The following is a 15,630-nucleotide window of genomic DNA, read 5'->3' as shown; positions in this document are numbered from 1 at the left end:
ATCGGCAGCTATAAACGTAAGTTGTCCAAATTTTGTTTTAAAAACTTTGGTTTCAAATGAAGAAAGAATTTTATGTTTGATTCGTCTATGAATAATGATGGCAACGCCACCACAGGGTCCATCAAGACGATCATTTCTATAAATTAAATAATTTGAGTCCTTCTTAACCTTATGGTCAGGTTTAAGGAACGTTTCAGTTATAACGGCAATATGCACGTTATGAACTCTCAAAAAGTTAAATAGCTCGTCTTCATTATCTTTAAGAGATCGAGCATTCCAATTTAAAATGTTTGATGCTTTAAAATCCATTACTGAATTTTAAAGTCATGACAATATTATTAGCAAATTTTACTCCAGTTTGAATAGCATCAAACATGGAGTTAGATTTAAGCATATCAGAAATCATGTCAGTTAATGAATTCTGTAAAAATTCCATTTTAGGAGCAGTAATGCTTCCTAAGTCAAAATTGTCAAAATTTCCGTTAGAACGTTGGTTAGTATTTTGATTTCTACCCGTTGCAATAGCAGCATAGGTAGCTCCATTAACTCGCTGAACATTGTTAGCAGCGAGGGGAGTAGGTACAGATGAAGAATTTGAAGCAGGGGTGATATTTGTACCTACGGGTGCGAATGTAGAATTTATTCCACGCTGACCGTTGTTAACAGCAGAGGAATTTGTTCAGCGTTTCCTACCTGTCGGTTAGAACGAGATTGTAGGATCGCTTTGCGAGTCTTACATTCCCAAAAAATGGATTTGTGGTTTTCACCACAATTTGAACATTTAAATTTCTTAGGATCTTCCTTCACAGGACAGTCGTCCTTTGCGTGAGAGGAATCACCACAATTCATGCATTGAGCTGGCATGTAGAAATTTTTAGTTCCGTGACCCCATCCCTGGCACTTACGGCACTGAGTGAGGTTTTGGAAATTTCCTCCAGTCTTCCTGAAGTGTTCCCACTTCACTCGGACATGGAGCATAAGGCTAGCTTTTTCTAAGGCCTTAAGGTTGTTTAGTTCACTAGACTTGAAGTGAACTAAATAAAAATCATTAGAAATCCCGTTGCGCGAATCGCCAGGACGGGATTTCATTTTCATTTTGATTACTTGGAGTGGCACAACTCCAAGTAATTTTTCCAGTTCATCTTTGATCTGATCCAGGGATTCACCACTGGGCAGTCCTTTCATGACAACCTTGAACACACGTTCAGTTTTGGTGTCGTAAGTAAAAAATTTGTGCTTCTTATCAGCAAGATACTTGAGAAGACATTTAAATCCGTCCAAGGTTTCAGCCAATACACGGCATCCAACGTCCAATTTGTAGTGAAAACTTAACTTTCACGAAATTCAAAAGTTCCATGCGAAGAGCATGGAAATCGGAAGTGGTTATCACAATAGGGGGAATCTTTCCTTCTTGGCATTAAGCCGGGAAAGTTTACTAGAATTTTTCTTGGATGATGGATCATTCTCATCATCCGTGAGCAAATCAAATTGATTACTCAAATTAATTTCATCAGAAGGGGGGTCAAGAGTTTGCCCCTTTCTTTTGCGTTTAGGCGCCATGGCGGCAGTAGATCGACTTCAAAGCAGATTACTATAAGAATCTGAAGGATCGAAGAGGAATTTTCCAAATCGATATCCAAGAAGGATTAGGGTCCAAACAAGGATCGAAGAGGAATAAGAGGAGTTGAACAAGGTAGAAATTTTTTACAGGTTGAACACTGAAAAGTGCTGCTTAAATTTGTTGTAGCTTTAGGTAGTAGTAACACTTCCTCAAGCAAAAAGCAAATAGATCCGCACGGCAAGAGAGCACGATGCGGACTGTGTTGGGTACCCACGATCTCTGCTATATGCAGTCGATTTATGTGTTTCTGCAAATGTCTAGTATAAGAATTTAATTCGTTTGACTTTTGTATCTCTTTATTAGTTTTTGTTTGTTTTGTCCCCCGTCTCGATGAGTCTCATCGTCGCCCACTGGTCACCATAGCCGATCGAACTCCAGACGAATCTAGAACCACACTACCGTTCATACTGGCGTCATCGCTCTGATGAGACAACGAAACCTTACCCCAAACTCCTCCCCCTTTTCCTATCCTTCAACAATGTACCCCTCTAACCTCGAGTAAGTCGCGAGTATTCGGCCCAACTCCTACTAGACATAGAATTAAGTGAATTTTGTTACAAACAAAGAACAATGAATTATCGGCTCTGTAAAGCTAACGCGATTGAGCCTTACAAATAAACGAACTTGATAAAAAAAACATGCAAGGAAAGGAGGAAAAGTTTGTGTATGACACATAAAACCTGTCAATTTTGCTTTCACAGGGCCACAATTAGCGATTTTACAAAATTTACAGGTTTTATATGTCATACACAAACTATACCTCCTCTTCCTGCATCTTATGGATGAAAATATCATTATAATATCTCATAGTTTAATAATTCCGAATAATAGCATTTTAACTGTACAGGGTGAAAGGTAATTCCTGTCAGTAAAGTATATGGTCATAAACATGAGAAGCTGGTATGAATTTTAATTATCAGTGTATTTCTTGTTTGGTATATCTATTACATTTGTCTTGACTTGGTCCAGTTAAAATCTTTCTCCCTTTGCCTTAATTACCAGTCGCATGCGTCTTTGAAAAGTGTTACAGCTGGCACGCACAATATCTTGCCGCATTTTGTCCCATATTTTCACCAAACGTGGCTTAAATGTTTTCACGGTTAGTCCCTTGGTATTCCCTTGGTAGTCCTATGCATTCGACGAATTAAAATCCGGAAAATTAACTACACCAAGCCTGTGTAGCTTTTGCCTGGTGCGACGGTGCAGAGTCTTGTTGGAAGCAGTATGGTCCATTCTTGTAGTGTTTCTTGACGAAAGGAAGTAAATGGTTCTTCAAAACATCAACTATGTAACCTGTTGATTTTAACAACAGGTTCAATAGAACATCAATGTAACCTTCAAAGTTTTGGAGAAACATCCCCAAACCATCACCCTGGAAACATTATGGAACCACAGCCACGAGAAATATCAGCAAAGAAGATATGATGCATATACCCGATCATTTTGCTGGTTGTGGTGATCTTGTAGCAGGAACATTTTCTCGTCAGAAAACATAATTTCAAAATCACCATGCCGCATGAGCACCTTATAGCGAGTTCCTTTTTCGCGTGCATGATTACAGCGAGTATCTAACGAATGAAAATTCAAAATGAACTTGCAAGCCGTATTGACGTTTGAATACACTCGAAAAAAAAATGTAGACATGTCTGCACACAAAAACCGTTCCGATATTCGTGAACAAAAAATCACGATAAGCTACTTCTTTCGAATTCATGACTTACTTTCTATAAACGTGATCGAGTAAATCGAATTTTCATGAACTCAATCTCAAATCCGTGAACTTAGACTAGAGATTTTGTAACGCTAACCAAAATACATAATTAAATCATAATTTCGTGATATCATGAACCCATAATCGTGATGTTCGTTCCTGCAATCGTGAACTTGGATCACATCCAAAGCTTCAGCTGACATTTTCAGGTTGTGGTCGGATTCGTCGAGTAGTGTGTTGATTATTAGTACATGCAGCTGAGCCGTATCATTCGAATGGTGTTGCAGATCATCAAGCTGGTCAAAGTCCAAATCCAAATAGCATGGAGGGAATTGATTTGCTGAAAGTGTCCACTCCATCTGCTGGACAGATACCTAATGCCAATTTATGGTGTGGGTGAAACCTGCATCGTTCGGTTGTTCGAGCCTAGTCTTCCGTCGTTTCCAGTTTCCTTCCATTTATATCCTTTACAATCCACCCTTATAAACAAATACTATAAACGAACTGTATCCCGGATGGGTAAACTATCCCACAAATGGTTTGGATAATACCCCGAACACGTCGTTAAGCTCTCTTTTATGGTTATTTTTATTAGGGCAGTCAAAACTTTTAAAATTATTTTGATGTTGACGTTTTATAGTCCATGGACCATGTTTCCATTTTCTAGAACAGGTTCACGATATCAAGCACAGCTCATGAACTTTAATCACGTTTATTAGATCAAAATCATGATTTTCAGAATAGAGCTCACGTTTCTATGACTTGTGTTGCCTTTACTGGTGCCCGGTGCGTATCGCAGGCGTTACGTTTATTTTGCAGAAAAATGATCAAGATTTCATGATTGAACGAAAAATGAACCTGCTGCAAAAATCTGACTTGAGGTTGAATAATTTCGGAAACGATTTTTTTCCGTGTGATTAACCCATCCGAAACTACAAACGTTTAAAAAAACTCTAACAGGAATTACCACTCATCATATAATGAGCAATTTCAAGACTGCATTCTTCTAGTGGAGCATCCATTAAGAGCGTCATGCTCTAAGGGTCGAAGTGAGGTTTACAAATGTGTGACATTCTAAATAACAGGTACTTGTAACATCACAACGGTTGCATTTCTTTATTTTTGATACTTCAACATCGCAAGAAAATTTGACTTATAGGAATCTTTAACTAATATGTGTATCTACAACATAGTAAATGCACCGACAAACCGACATGACACTTAATTCTGACTTATGCTGAAAATCGTAAACGACCGATTTAAATGTGCAATGATCCGAACTGTCAAAATCATAGGTTGGTTGGTTGGTTGCAGCCCAGTGGCAGGCGCGTAGGCAACATGTTATACCGTGACAGCGGGCCCAGCACAGCTAAATAAACGATTTGAGCCCGGGACATGCTGCCTACTGTCAAACGCTGCTGTTGATATAGGCCTTGTCACTGGCCTGTATGGTTATCTTTATTAAGGAGATTTTCAGCCAGACGCTGGTTCATCTACGGGTCAAAACCATAGATTTTTTTTGTTCTAGATAAAAATAATTTGTCCAGAATAGATCAGACACGAACCAATTCATAGCTCTTGTATGCGGATTCATGGCTTAGCTAAATAATTCCCGCGAACATGGAGCCAAATATCAGTAGTGTGCGTTGGTCAGAAATTTTATTGTTTTTCCTGTGGTCATTCATGTCGATTTGTCGGTGGTTAAGTAAATGGACATGAGAATAATACAGAAATTGGTAATATATTCTGTGCACGCTGAATGCAATTTATTCTCAATAAAAACTTAAATCATATCATTAATCGTCCATGATAACATACATCAGGCTAACATATAGCTTCCGAGCTCTCAGTTTGACGAATGCGGCTTGTTTTTGACTTCGTTTTAGCTCCTTCTGCTTCTTAACGTTTTCAACCCGTTTCTTGCCTTAGCACGATTTAGGACATTACTCTTCGATGCCAAATCTTGAACAGAAGCACTTTTCTTATTGACGAAAACTTGGGTGATCTTCCGGTCTAGTTTTCGGTACACAGGTTCCGGCTAACGGCCAGATTTCAGTGTGTCCTCGAAGGTAACTTCTTCATCGAACTTTCGGATGGCGGTTCGGACTGCTTCGGACCGCTACTTACTTCCTCGATTTTCTCCAACTTCCTTACTGATAGGTTAGGAATAGTGTACCATTTGTGCACAATCTGTTTGCGCTTTTCCGGGAAAATGCCTCGAATTTTGATGATTTTGTAAAAATAAATGCACTTTGCGCATACAAACTTGTTGAGCAATATGTAAACAACAACACATATCGATGAACAGCTGATAAACTTCATCGGGGTAGAAATGGTGGCGAGTTGAAAGTGTGCTTATACTTTCTGGGACACCCTATAGTTATTCCTTTTTCAAGCGTTGTGCGCAACGGGTACCTAGCTCTCATTTGAATAACACTTTGTAGAAAAAACATACAATTCTTATTCCTTACACACTTAAACAGAGACCCTGAGTTCGGTAAATAAAATTACCGTCTTAGATCGGTAATCCTAAAAATTACAGATGTTTCGGTATTTTCTCGCTATATTGCTGAAAACTGTAAATAAAATTACCGAATTTCGGTGATTTCATTTCAATTCAACGAAAACGGCAAAAAAAAATACCGGCAGATCTGTAAATCAGCTTAATCACTGACTTCGGTGAAATATTTTACTGAAGTTTCGGTAAACAAAGCGTTCCATTACCGAGTTCGGTAGCTTTCACAGCGAGAAACGTCAAATCCGCCGTAATGTGTTTTCGACCTTTAAAAAAAAGTGTGTAAGTGGAAAATGTTATGAAAAACAAAAAGTGAAATGATGGAGGCTTTATGGACCAGCTGCAACGCATAAAGATGAGCAAATCGTAGATATTTTCCGTAAGTAATGGTATTTCGTTATCCAAATAAACACCCATTGTTACAGATGGCCGATTTTTTCTGTCGGTCGCAAGTACCAGGCTATGTTACCGGACTGCACCGACATATCAATGACCATATAAGAAGAGAAATTTTATACCGGCAGCAATTTTTAAACTTTAATACATTGACCACAACTGGAGCCAAATATTTGCATGGATTGCAGTGACCGCCAGCGCTACGAGTAAGTTTTGGGTTTTTAGATTTACGAAAAGCATATCCGTAAGAATAAAATAAAATAAAGGATAAGGAAAAATTATTTAATTCAATTGATAAAACCAAGAAAATACCTTGAAACAATATTGAAGCGAATTACAGTTGAGTCGGTAACCTTTTAAAAAACTACAGATCTTTCGGTAAATTTCATTTTCCATATCGACTTCAAAATTACAGTTCTCCGGTAAAGTCGATTACAAATCATGCTTATTTTTTCGGTAAACGTTACCGATCGTTCGGTAAATTTGACAGCTAATTTTGCTGATTCAGTTTACAGATTTTTCGGTAATGTTCTCGATTACCGAAAACATTACCGACCGTTCAGCTGTTGAGAATTCGGTAAATGAATTACCGAAGTCGGTAATTTTTTCTAAGTGTGTATGCATTATTCCTTCCTTCCTCCATTCAAAATTCTGTTTTCTTCTTCTTCCTCGCATTTCAAGCTTATTGCATATCGCATATTAGATTATTGCGTGCTCTCAAACTTAGTGTTCTAGGTGCACTTGCACAGTTATTAATTAAGAGCTTTCGATGCCTGTACCATTTTTGCATACTATAATTGTGCGGCAAGTACAATCATACAATGCCCGGGAAGTCTAGAAATTTTCCAGCCCGAAAAATTCCTAGACCGGACTGGGAATCGAACCCAGCCACCTTCAGTATGGTCTTGATTTGTAGCTGCGCCTTAATCGACTCAGCTAAGGGAGGCAAATTAAAAATTCTGTAATCCTTATTTCTTTTTCATTATTCATTTTCCTTAATTATTATTTCTTATTCCTTTTCCCATATTCTTCATTTCTTATTTCTTATTCATAAATCCTTGTTCCTTATACTTCTGATTCCTTATTCTTAATTTATATTTATTCTTTCCTTATTCCTTGTTTCTTTCGCTTCATTATTCGTCTTTTGTTTTATTCAATTTTCCTTGGTTCGTTTTATTTATTCATTTTTTTCTGTATTCCTTCATTCTTATATCTTATTCCTTGTTCCTTATCCTTATTCCATATTATTTTTTCAATATGCTATGATTACTTTTTCCTGATTCCTTATTAATTTTCCATTGTTCCTTATCCCTTATTCCCTTTTCCTTATTATTTTCTTCTTTTTACTCATTCGACAAAGTTGTTCTGCATAGTATTCCCAATCCAAATCGAACGTTTGGTTAAAATTGAGAAATTTTTTTTTTTTAATTTTTGACAAGCAAATGAATAGTTTTGTGTCATTTCACATTCATTCTCCCGCACAAAATTCAAAAATTTTCCCGCGAATCCAGATTATAACCACATTTGCTCAAATTTTGCACAGTTGTTGGCGTCCTCAATACGTATCGAAAAAGCTTGTGGGGATCATAGAGCTGTGATCCACCATATAAACTTGACCAACCCTACTGTAAATATACCACGTGGACAGTTTATGAGAGGGGCTTCCCTTAGCTCAGTCGGTAAAGGCACAGCTTTAAAGCAAGACCAAGTTGGAGGCGGCTAGGTTCAATTCCAGGTACAGTCGAGGATTACCGATGCAAAATTAAATTTTAAAATTTTCGCTCCACACTGCTGCTCAAACGATTCCAAATAAGGTTCTGATTAGCCTCCCAAAATTTGAACTCATTTAGTAAGAAACTCACTTGGCACAAACTTTTGAAGTTTATATGGAAATTACTACGGAAATCCAAATGTTTTGTTCATACCATTTTAATCTGCTCCCCGAGTTGGAACCGTTTGAGCACTGTGGAGCGAAGATTTCAAATTTTGCATAAATCTAGTTGCCATCCGTTAACCTTTAAATTTTCGGTTTTATCCCGGTTTTCCCGGGACATACGAGATGATTTTCCCGGTACGTAAAAATGTAAAATTGTGTGCACAGGTGCTATTTAAAATCTGTATCTGTAATCTCTGGCGCTCCTCAATTTAAGAAAGTTTAACGATGCAGAAAACATTTCCAAGTATGCTTATTTAAACGTGTTTGAGAAAATCAGTTGATGAAAAATATAAAGAAAAAAAATGGGAAACGATTTTCACTAGTCAAACCAAAAATAACGGTGCCCAATTTAATTGAAGATACATAAATGGGGCTTGGGAGACAGTTGTAAGAGACATGCGTGATAATCACACATATTCTTGTTTTCGTTCGAACCGTATTTTCCATACAAAAAAACTATTCCTGAAGGGGATAAAGTGAATACGGAGGTGTATATCGGTATTCTTAGTAAATATTTCCTTCCGTGGATTGCTGAGCAATATGGACCGGACTCGAATGTGGCCATTTCACACTTCGAACCGCAAGCAGAATTGGCTGAATGAACATCGCCGTTGTGGTTGAAAGATATATGGCCGCCATCCAGCCCCGATTTAACCCCTTGGATTATTCAGTGTGGTGCGTCATGACGGCCAACTGTTGTGCCAAACGACACTCCAGTACAGCTAGCCTCAGAAAAACATAGATGCGCACCTGGAGAGATATGGATCCGGTCTAGAACCTCTTGAGCATTTCGGAAGCGTGTTCAGGCCGTAATTGCGGCAAATGGAAATTCTATCGATGATTAACATAGGTTTAAGTTTTTTTCCACTCTGAAAGTTTTTAGATTTTTTTTTGTATTCACAGTGTTTAATGGTGCAAATATTATCACGCATACGGTATAAATATTCACAAAAATAGACCACATCGTAACCATTTCCGGGTAAATTACTCTGAACTCTCGACAAAGTGAAATTTCTAGTGGAAGCTTTTTGGAGCGGTAGGAAAGAAGCATGGGCCTCCCTTACCTCAGTTGGTATAGGCGCAACTGCAAGACCATGCTGGTTCGATTCCCAGTCCGGTCTAAGAATTTTTCGGGATGGAAAATTTCTCGACTTCTTTGGGCATAGAGTAGGATTGTACTTTTCACACAATTATACTAATGCAAAAATCGTACAGGTATCTCTTAATGAATAACTGTGGAAGTTCATCTAGAAAATGCAATAAGGTAATATGCGGTAAGCAATAAGCTTGAAATGTGAAGAAGAGAAAGAAAGAACCAGAGAAGTCGAAAACATTTTAGGGAAGGTTAGAAGAAACTTCCAGAGGAAGCTGACAGAATCTGTCAAGAGATGAAAATCCAGGAAAAAAGTAGAATTAATTGTTTGATCATCTATTATCTTAACTCTTTCCGTTTTTGAGTTGTAGGCGTACCAAATTTGTAGTAATTTTTTTCAAAGAGAAAGCCGTTGAAGAAAATCGATCAAAACCACTTGCACCCCTGTTTCCAAGTTTGGTTACAATATTACAACTCTTACAGCTCCATTAACTACGTAGACAGTTTTTTTTTAAATTCTTGACCCCCCGCCCTCCCCCTGCGTAGACAATTGCCCATACATTTTTGTTTAATTTGTATGGGCCGTGGATAGTTGCCAACCCCCCTCCCCTCCCCCTAAACTGTATACGTAGATTATGGACAGCCTCTTAAGAGCATTTTGCGTGGTTGTTGGGGGCGTGTGGTTCTGAAGATGGACAAATAGGCGCAGATAAATTCTATTACAACTCTTTACTGTAATAACCTTGCTGGCCCTGAAAAGGGCCGTGTTCAGTGTAAGTGACAGCATCACAGATCTCATTTTCCAGGAACCAGGTGGTTATCACGAAGAACCTTGCGATGACGCTTAGCAACTTCTTTAACAAGTTCTTTTCCTCCTTTGTTCCTCCCAGTCATTGATGCTTGTTAGGTAGAAGAGTGGAATACATAACCTGCCAACACCTTCCTACTGTTGCTATTGCTGTTTCTGCTGCCTGCTCACCACGCCGTCCGAAGCGAAAATGATTTGAGGCTAGACTCGATTATGACGACTGGGTTTGGAAAGAACGTTCATTTCATGAAAACAGTGATAAAATTATCACTTTTTATTTTAACATTGGATAATGCTTGACATTACCACTTTTTCAATAGTTTCTTGTTGAAAATCATCAGTCAAAAGGATTGCTTTTGATGCGTAGAAATATTTCTGATCGATTGGTGATAAAATTATTAAAATTGGTCCAATTCCGAAAAAAAACAGAAGTAGTCGGATGACATATTCAGACGAATCGTTCGAAGGAAATTGGAAGAAAGTTCCGGAGGTAGTAAGAAGCAACTCCTGAAGGAAGTTAGCAGACATAGGAGAAAGTTGAAAAAAATCTGGTGAAGTCTAACGACCTTTTCTCTAGTAGTTGTTATAATTAAATATTAAAATCAAATGGCTGAATTTATTAAGAACTTTATTGTCTAGTTACTGAAGATTTACGATTAAAAATAAAATTGAATATTACCTGGATTTGAGAATAATACTACTTAATTTTGTTTCTTTCATTATGTATCAAAGTAAAAGCGATAACAAAAAACAGGATTCAAACAAATCACCCAAAAATATCAAAGTTTATCAGACTGTGTTTCATAGAAAAGTGAACGACTCATAGATGCTAACATTTCATGTTGCAAATAGTGGTAGTGCCACTGAATTCCCGAGGATTTCCCTGGTTATAACAAATTTCCGGGTTTTCCCGGAACGCAGTTCACTTTCAATTGCGCTTTTCGATAACTAGTTTAAAGTTATATCAAGCAGGGGTGTGTTCTGTTCCCTTATATCGCAAAAAGGGTGATTATCGGGCAGTTAGCGGGCACCACCATACTATGCTTCGATATTTGTGGGATCTCGAATTTCAACAACATTTCAAGCATCTGTAACATTGAATTATACAATTTTGGCACATAGGGGAGTTTTCAAGATTTTGGACCTGGATATTTTTTTTTAATCTGATATGTTGAAAAAAAAATTCGGGATACTAGGCTTAGGATAAAATTTAAATCCTTAAACAGGTTCGAAGGCTTCGACAGCAGTGCAATCCAATACAGTAGCTTCATGTACCAGCACAAGATCAAGCAGTCGAGAGCTAGGGGCCAGACAGCTTTAAATCATGAGTAATTTTTAAGCAAATTTTGAGTAGCTCTGAGTTACTCGCGCTGCTCAATGATGAATATCGTTGTCAACATGTCAATATGTATCGCAGCAACTCAGTCAACGAGAGAAAAGTTTTTATCGAGTTATGTGTCACTCACCGGTGAAAGTTCAAAACAATTTTGTAATCTGTTGATACCTTGTCGTAATTTTCTTTTATTCTAGCGTATCAGTTGCATTGCTGGAATTTTGCATAACTTTAATAACTTTGGTCAGCCATGATTGAGAAACAACCCAACAAACAATTTGAGTTGATTAACAGCTAAAAAGGCCAGCTTATTTTTGCCTGAATAAGCTCTTATTCAACATTCAATGTTTGTTGGGAAGTCGCTTCTACCATAGAATTATTCCAGACATCGCAGCTTGTCTTGTCAGTGGAAGTGGCACACCGACAACCCTGCCATTAGTTCCTGAAAATCCATGAGCTTTATGGATCAGTGTAACATATAATTGAAAATACTTTCAAAGAAACTAATCAGTTGTAAATAAATAAAACATCATCATTTATTTCTTCATAACTGCATTTAAGGACAATTTCGAAATTTTGAACATATTTGAAAGATATATATGAGTCAGCTTAAATTGTCCAAATTCGTTTCAAAATATGAGGGTGTACTGGAACTGTGTCAATCGGTGTCAAGCCATTTGATAGGGATGTGCAGGTGGTTCAAAATGCTGCAGGTCCGTAAAAATATGTACATAGACTCACCAGAGTTGACCAGGTTTCTATCCTTTATTTTTTGCATACTGGTGGTTCTACTAACGCAGACAAAACACGAATAGCTCTTGATGATCTGGGAATAATAATACGGGTTTTAATCAGGGTAAATCTTAACAACAGTATTAGCGCAGAATATTAGTTAAAACACAATTCTTGCCGTTACTACCGAATGTACAAATAATAAGATGACTATACAATTACTCCCGGATCATTCCTGTAAATCCATATTAGTTGTTGGAATTCGTATGATCGATGTTGGAATATAGACATACGTTTTCAGTTTGTAGCAGTATCTATATATACTTTAAAAAGAAAGCTTTTTGGAGAGAAAAATAAATTACTTGCAATTAAACAACCATAAACTGCAGCTGAAAGTCTCTTTGATAAAGAAATCTAAATCTAAATTTTAAACAAAACTGTTCATGATAGCTGACGTTATTTTGTTTGTAAATACGACAGATTGAAAAATTAAGGCTACTTCGTTATTTTTTGAGTAGCTACGAGTAACTCACAGTTACTCAATGTTAATATATTAACTCAGAGTACAGCTGACTTGCCCCTAGGTCGAGAGTGTATGTTCAATATAGAATTGACCTGTGTAAGACCATCGCAAACATAAACAATGACTTTTTTTTCGCAAATTACTCGCCCAAGCAATCCATTACGATGATGATGTAGTGTATAATTTTCTCCATCCGATAGAATTGGTGGCATACATGGAGAAACTTTGAATTAATCGAAATTTGTGAAAGAAGTCATGATTTACGTTGGCGACTTAGGCCCTTATGAATGCTCACTGTCGATGTTAATCCTAAATCCGCACTGTTTTATTAAAAAAATAACCTTCCATCAGGACACCACAATAAGTAGTAATGCTGTATTGCATGTACACTCATAGCATTACTATATGATAGTAATACATTCAACATTCACCAATACACTTAAGGAAACCATTTCCTCAAATACCATTGTAAAACGGAACTGATTTTCCTATGCTCGCAAAAAAATATTCTCATACAGTCTTATCACCAATGTCATCTGCCACGAACAACGACACATGACAGTGTATGGTAGGTCGTGCATTTGTGTGAGTGTCCAGGACCAATCTTTTATTATCCCGAACCTTTAACAGGAATAGATGAAAATTCGATTTTTTTTCCCCTAGATACTAGCTGAACAAGTTTTCCACACAGAATATCCAACAATCTTACCAGCACACGACACTCTTCAGTCGAGGAAGTAATCCTTTTGTCAGGGCAATGCAACCGCACTGATGGAGAATATTTTTCCAACAACACTGCCAATGGAGAAAAGACACACAAAGGGAACGCGACAAAAATACGACTTTTCTGCGTCGTGATCTATCCCGTACAGGGAGCCGAGCGGAAAAGTCCCAATGAAGGAACCCTCGCTTTTCCGCGATACTTGTACACACCATCAAAAAGGACACAACAAGAGAGATCATGCGCGCGCACCCGGCCCTCGACCGTGCGAGCGGCAAAAAAGGCAGAATCCCTGCAGCGAGATTTTTGGCGCGCTAAAAAACAGTTGAATGCTGCACGTGGTTAGCTGGTTGATATCCTATGCAGTTTCCTTATAAAATACAGGACAAGTCAACCATTTAAAATCCATATCATCCCGAGCGACATTGCAAGTTTTATAAAGGTTTTACAGGGTGTCGTTTCAATAAAGAAAACCAAACTCCCTGATTTTTCAGTAATTAAAAAAAAAAATTTAGGTGCAGTGCCTACCCGGTTTTTCAAACACGATCTCATCAGCTATCACTTGTATTATGTATTATGTATTAATGCTGTCTGGATTTTTTGTTTTCTAGAAATCATAAACCTGGGTGATCAAGTACAATCTCAAATTAAATAAAACGTTCGTTACATTTTATAGAATGTAAAATAAAAACAGCAAAAACGTGTTGCCGAAAATGGGTAAGCACCGTATTTGTCTAAATTCACAAATTTTAAACGTGGTAAGCGCCAAGAAATCAGTTCGAGCAGTAACCGGGATGTTACTATGATTGATGGCGATGTGTGAAGGAAACTGCAATCATCTCGATATAAATCTACAAAACAAGGGTTGCTTAATCGCTTAAAGTTTTCAGCGAGTTAATGATCCGTTTCTTACTTCAATTTACTTCGTGATACAGGAAGAGATCCTTGACTTGGCAATTTTCTAACCCTTGGAAGTTCTTTTCTGACTGTTTCAGTACGCTTCACCAAACACTGATTCGCGGCTGGATTCCTCCGGTGAAAAATCGTAAAAACAGCGCTCTCACAAGACTCAAATTCATTGGCTTCACCCTAACCTCAATATATCTGTGCACAAGCTCTCAAAACGTTCACAAATCTCAAAATATTATTTGCAATGGATAATCAGATTATCAGTAAAACTAGAAGATTCTACACAGCAAAAACTTTGCAAATTTACCTTTGGCACATTAAAAGTAGTTCGTAAGATGGAGTCAAAATTTTTAAAAGCGAGCGTTCAGTGTCTCTACTCAAAGTTGGAAACAAAGTCTTTGGAATGTTATTCCTTGTATTTGAAATTGACCAAAGAATTCACAATTGAATTTTCACTGTATTGGCTAAAGTAAAAACACAGACAACAAACATAACTCTTAGAAGAAAATTCTTCAAAAAATATCGTCAAGCGTGCACACTAGCACCACAAACAAACAGACATAACTCTCGCAAGTTGTTCATCGAACAAGCATTTAACGGTCATAGTGCATAGTCTATTCCCTTGCGTTTGACGTTTACACACTACCGCCATCTATTCAGCGTATTACCCACCACAGTGTACTCAACAGATGGCGGTAATGTTTTAGCAACGATGTTTTACAGTGAGAAATATACATTGTGTTATGTCTGTTTGTCTGTGCTAGCACCCTCTACCTTGCACATTCCGAAGCATTGATTTGCAACCGTAGCATCCTTCGTCCATGCAATTTTTTCACTAGTTGCTTTTCCCTCGGTCTGTTAACGCGTCAGCTGTGTTGAATAAAAACAAAACAAATGCAAGTCAGTAATGCTGGTTCTGCAAAATATTCAGTATTGATTGAATTTATCAGAAATACGGATCCGTATGGCAGAAGCTCAGTCTATTTTTAGGGGTTTGTTTTGCGTGATTTTTATTTTGCTGGAAACAAGCTTTTAATCGTGATAATGTATCACCTTTCTAGCACTGCCCATCACTTTAATATGTACACAGCAAAAAAATATGTATCAATCAATGTTATTCATGATGATATATTGAACTCATTGATTGTAAAATTGGATACAACATTACACTCATTAAAATGATTTGTTGTCAAAATCTGTGTACATCGTATAGCGTAATATTACACTACAAGTGGAACGACCAATACGCAGCATTTAGAATGTAATATTCAATGCATTCCTGACGTTTCTAAAAATTACGATAACATCAGATTGCGGGATTGCTAGTGTATT

The 15,630-nt window shown here is 37.5% G+C and overlaps 1 protein-coding gene across 2 annotated transcripts in view; it reads right to left on the bottom strand.

Annotated features, from left to right (window-relative positions):
- Nucleotides 1-13,517, bottom strand: part of LOC135707967 (F-box/LRR-repeat protein 16) — a 125,766-nt gene extending 112,249 nt beyond the window's left edge. For both annotated transcript variants that reach the window (XM_065229880.1, XM_065229909.1), the window contains exon 1: nt 13,378-13,517. The gene's annotated coding sequence lies outside the window, so the exon portion shown is untranslated. The remainder of the gene's footprint in view (nt 1-13,377) is intronic.
- Between the last annotated feature and the right edge of the window lie 2,113 nt (nt 13,518-15,630).

This window comes from Ochlerotatus camptorhynchus, unplaced genomic scaffold (genome assembly GCF_037179485.1).
Source record: "Ochlerotatus camptorhynchus isolate MF236.1 unplaced genomic scaffold, CSIRO-AGI_Acam_v1.1 ptg000025l, whole genome shotgun sequence".
Taxonomy (NCBI): Eukaryota; Metazoa; Arthropoda; class Insecta; order Diptera; family Culicidae; genus Ochlerotatus; species Ochlerotatus camptorhynchus.
The sequence above is the reverse complement of the archived record's forward strand: the minus strand, read 5'-3'. Positions and strand labels throughout refer to the sequence as shown.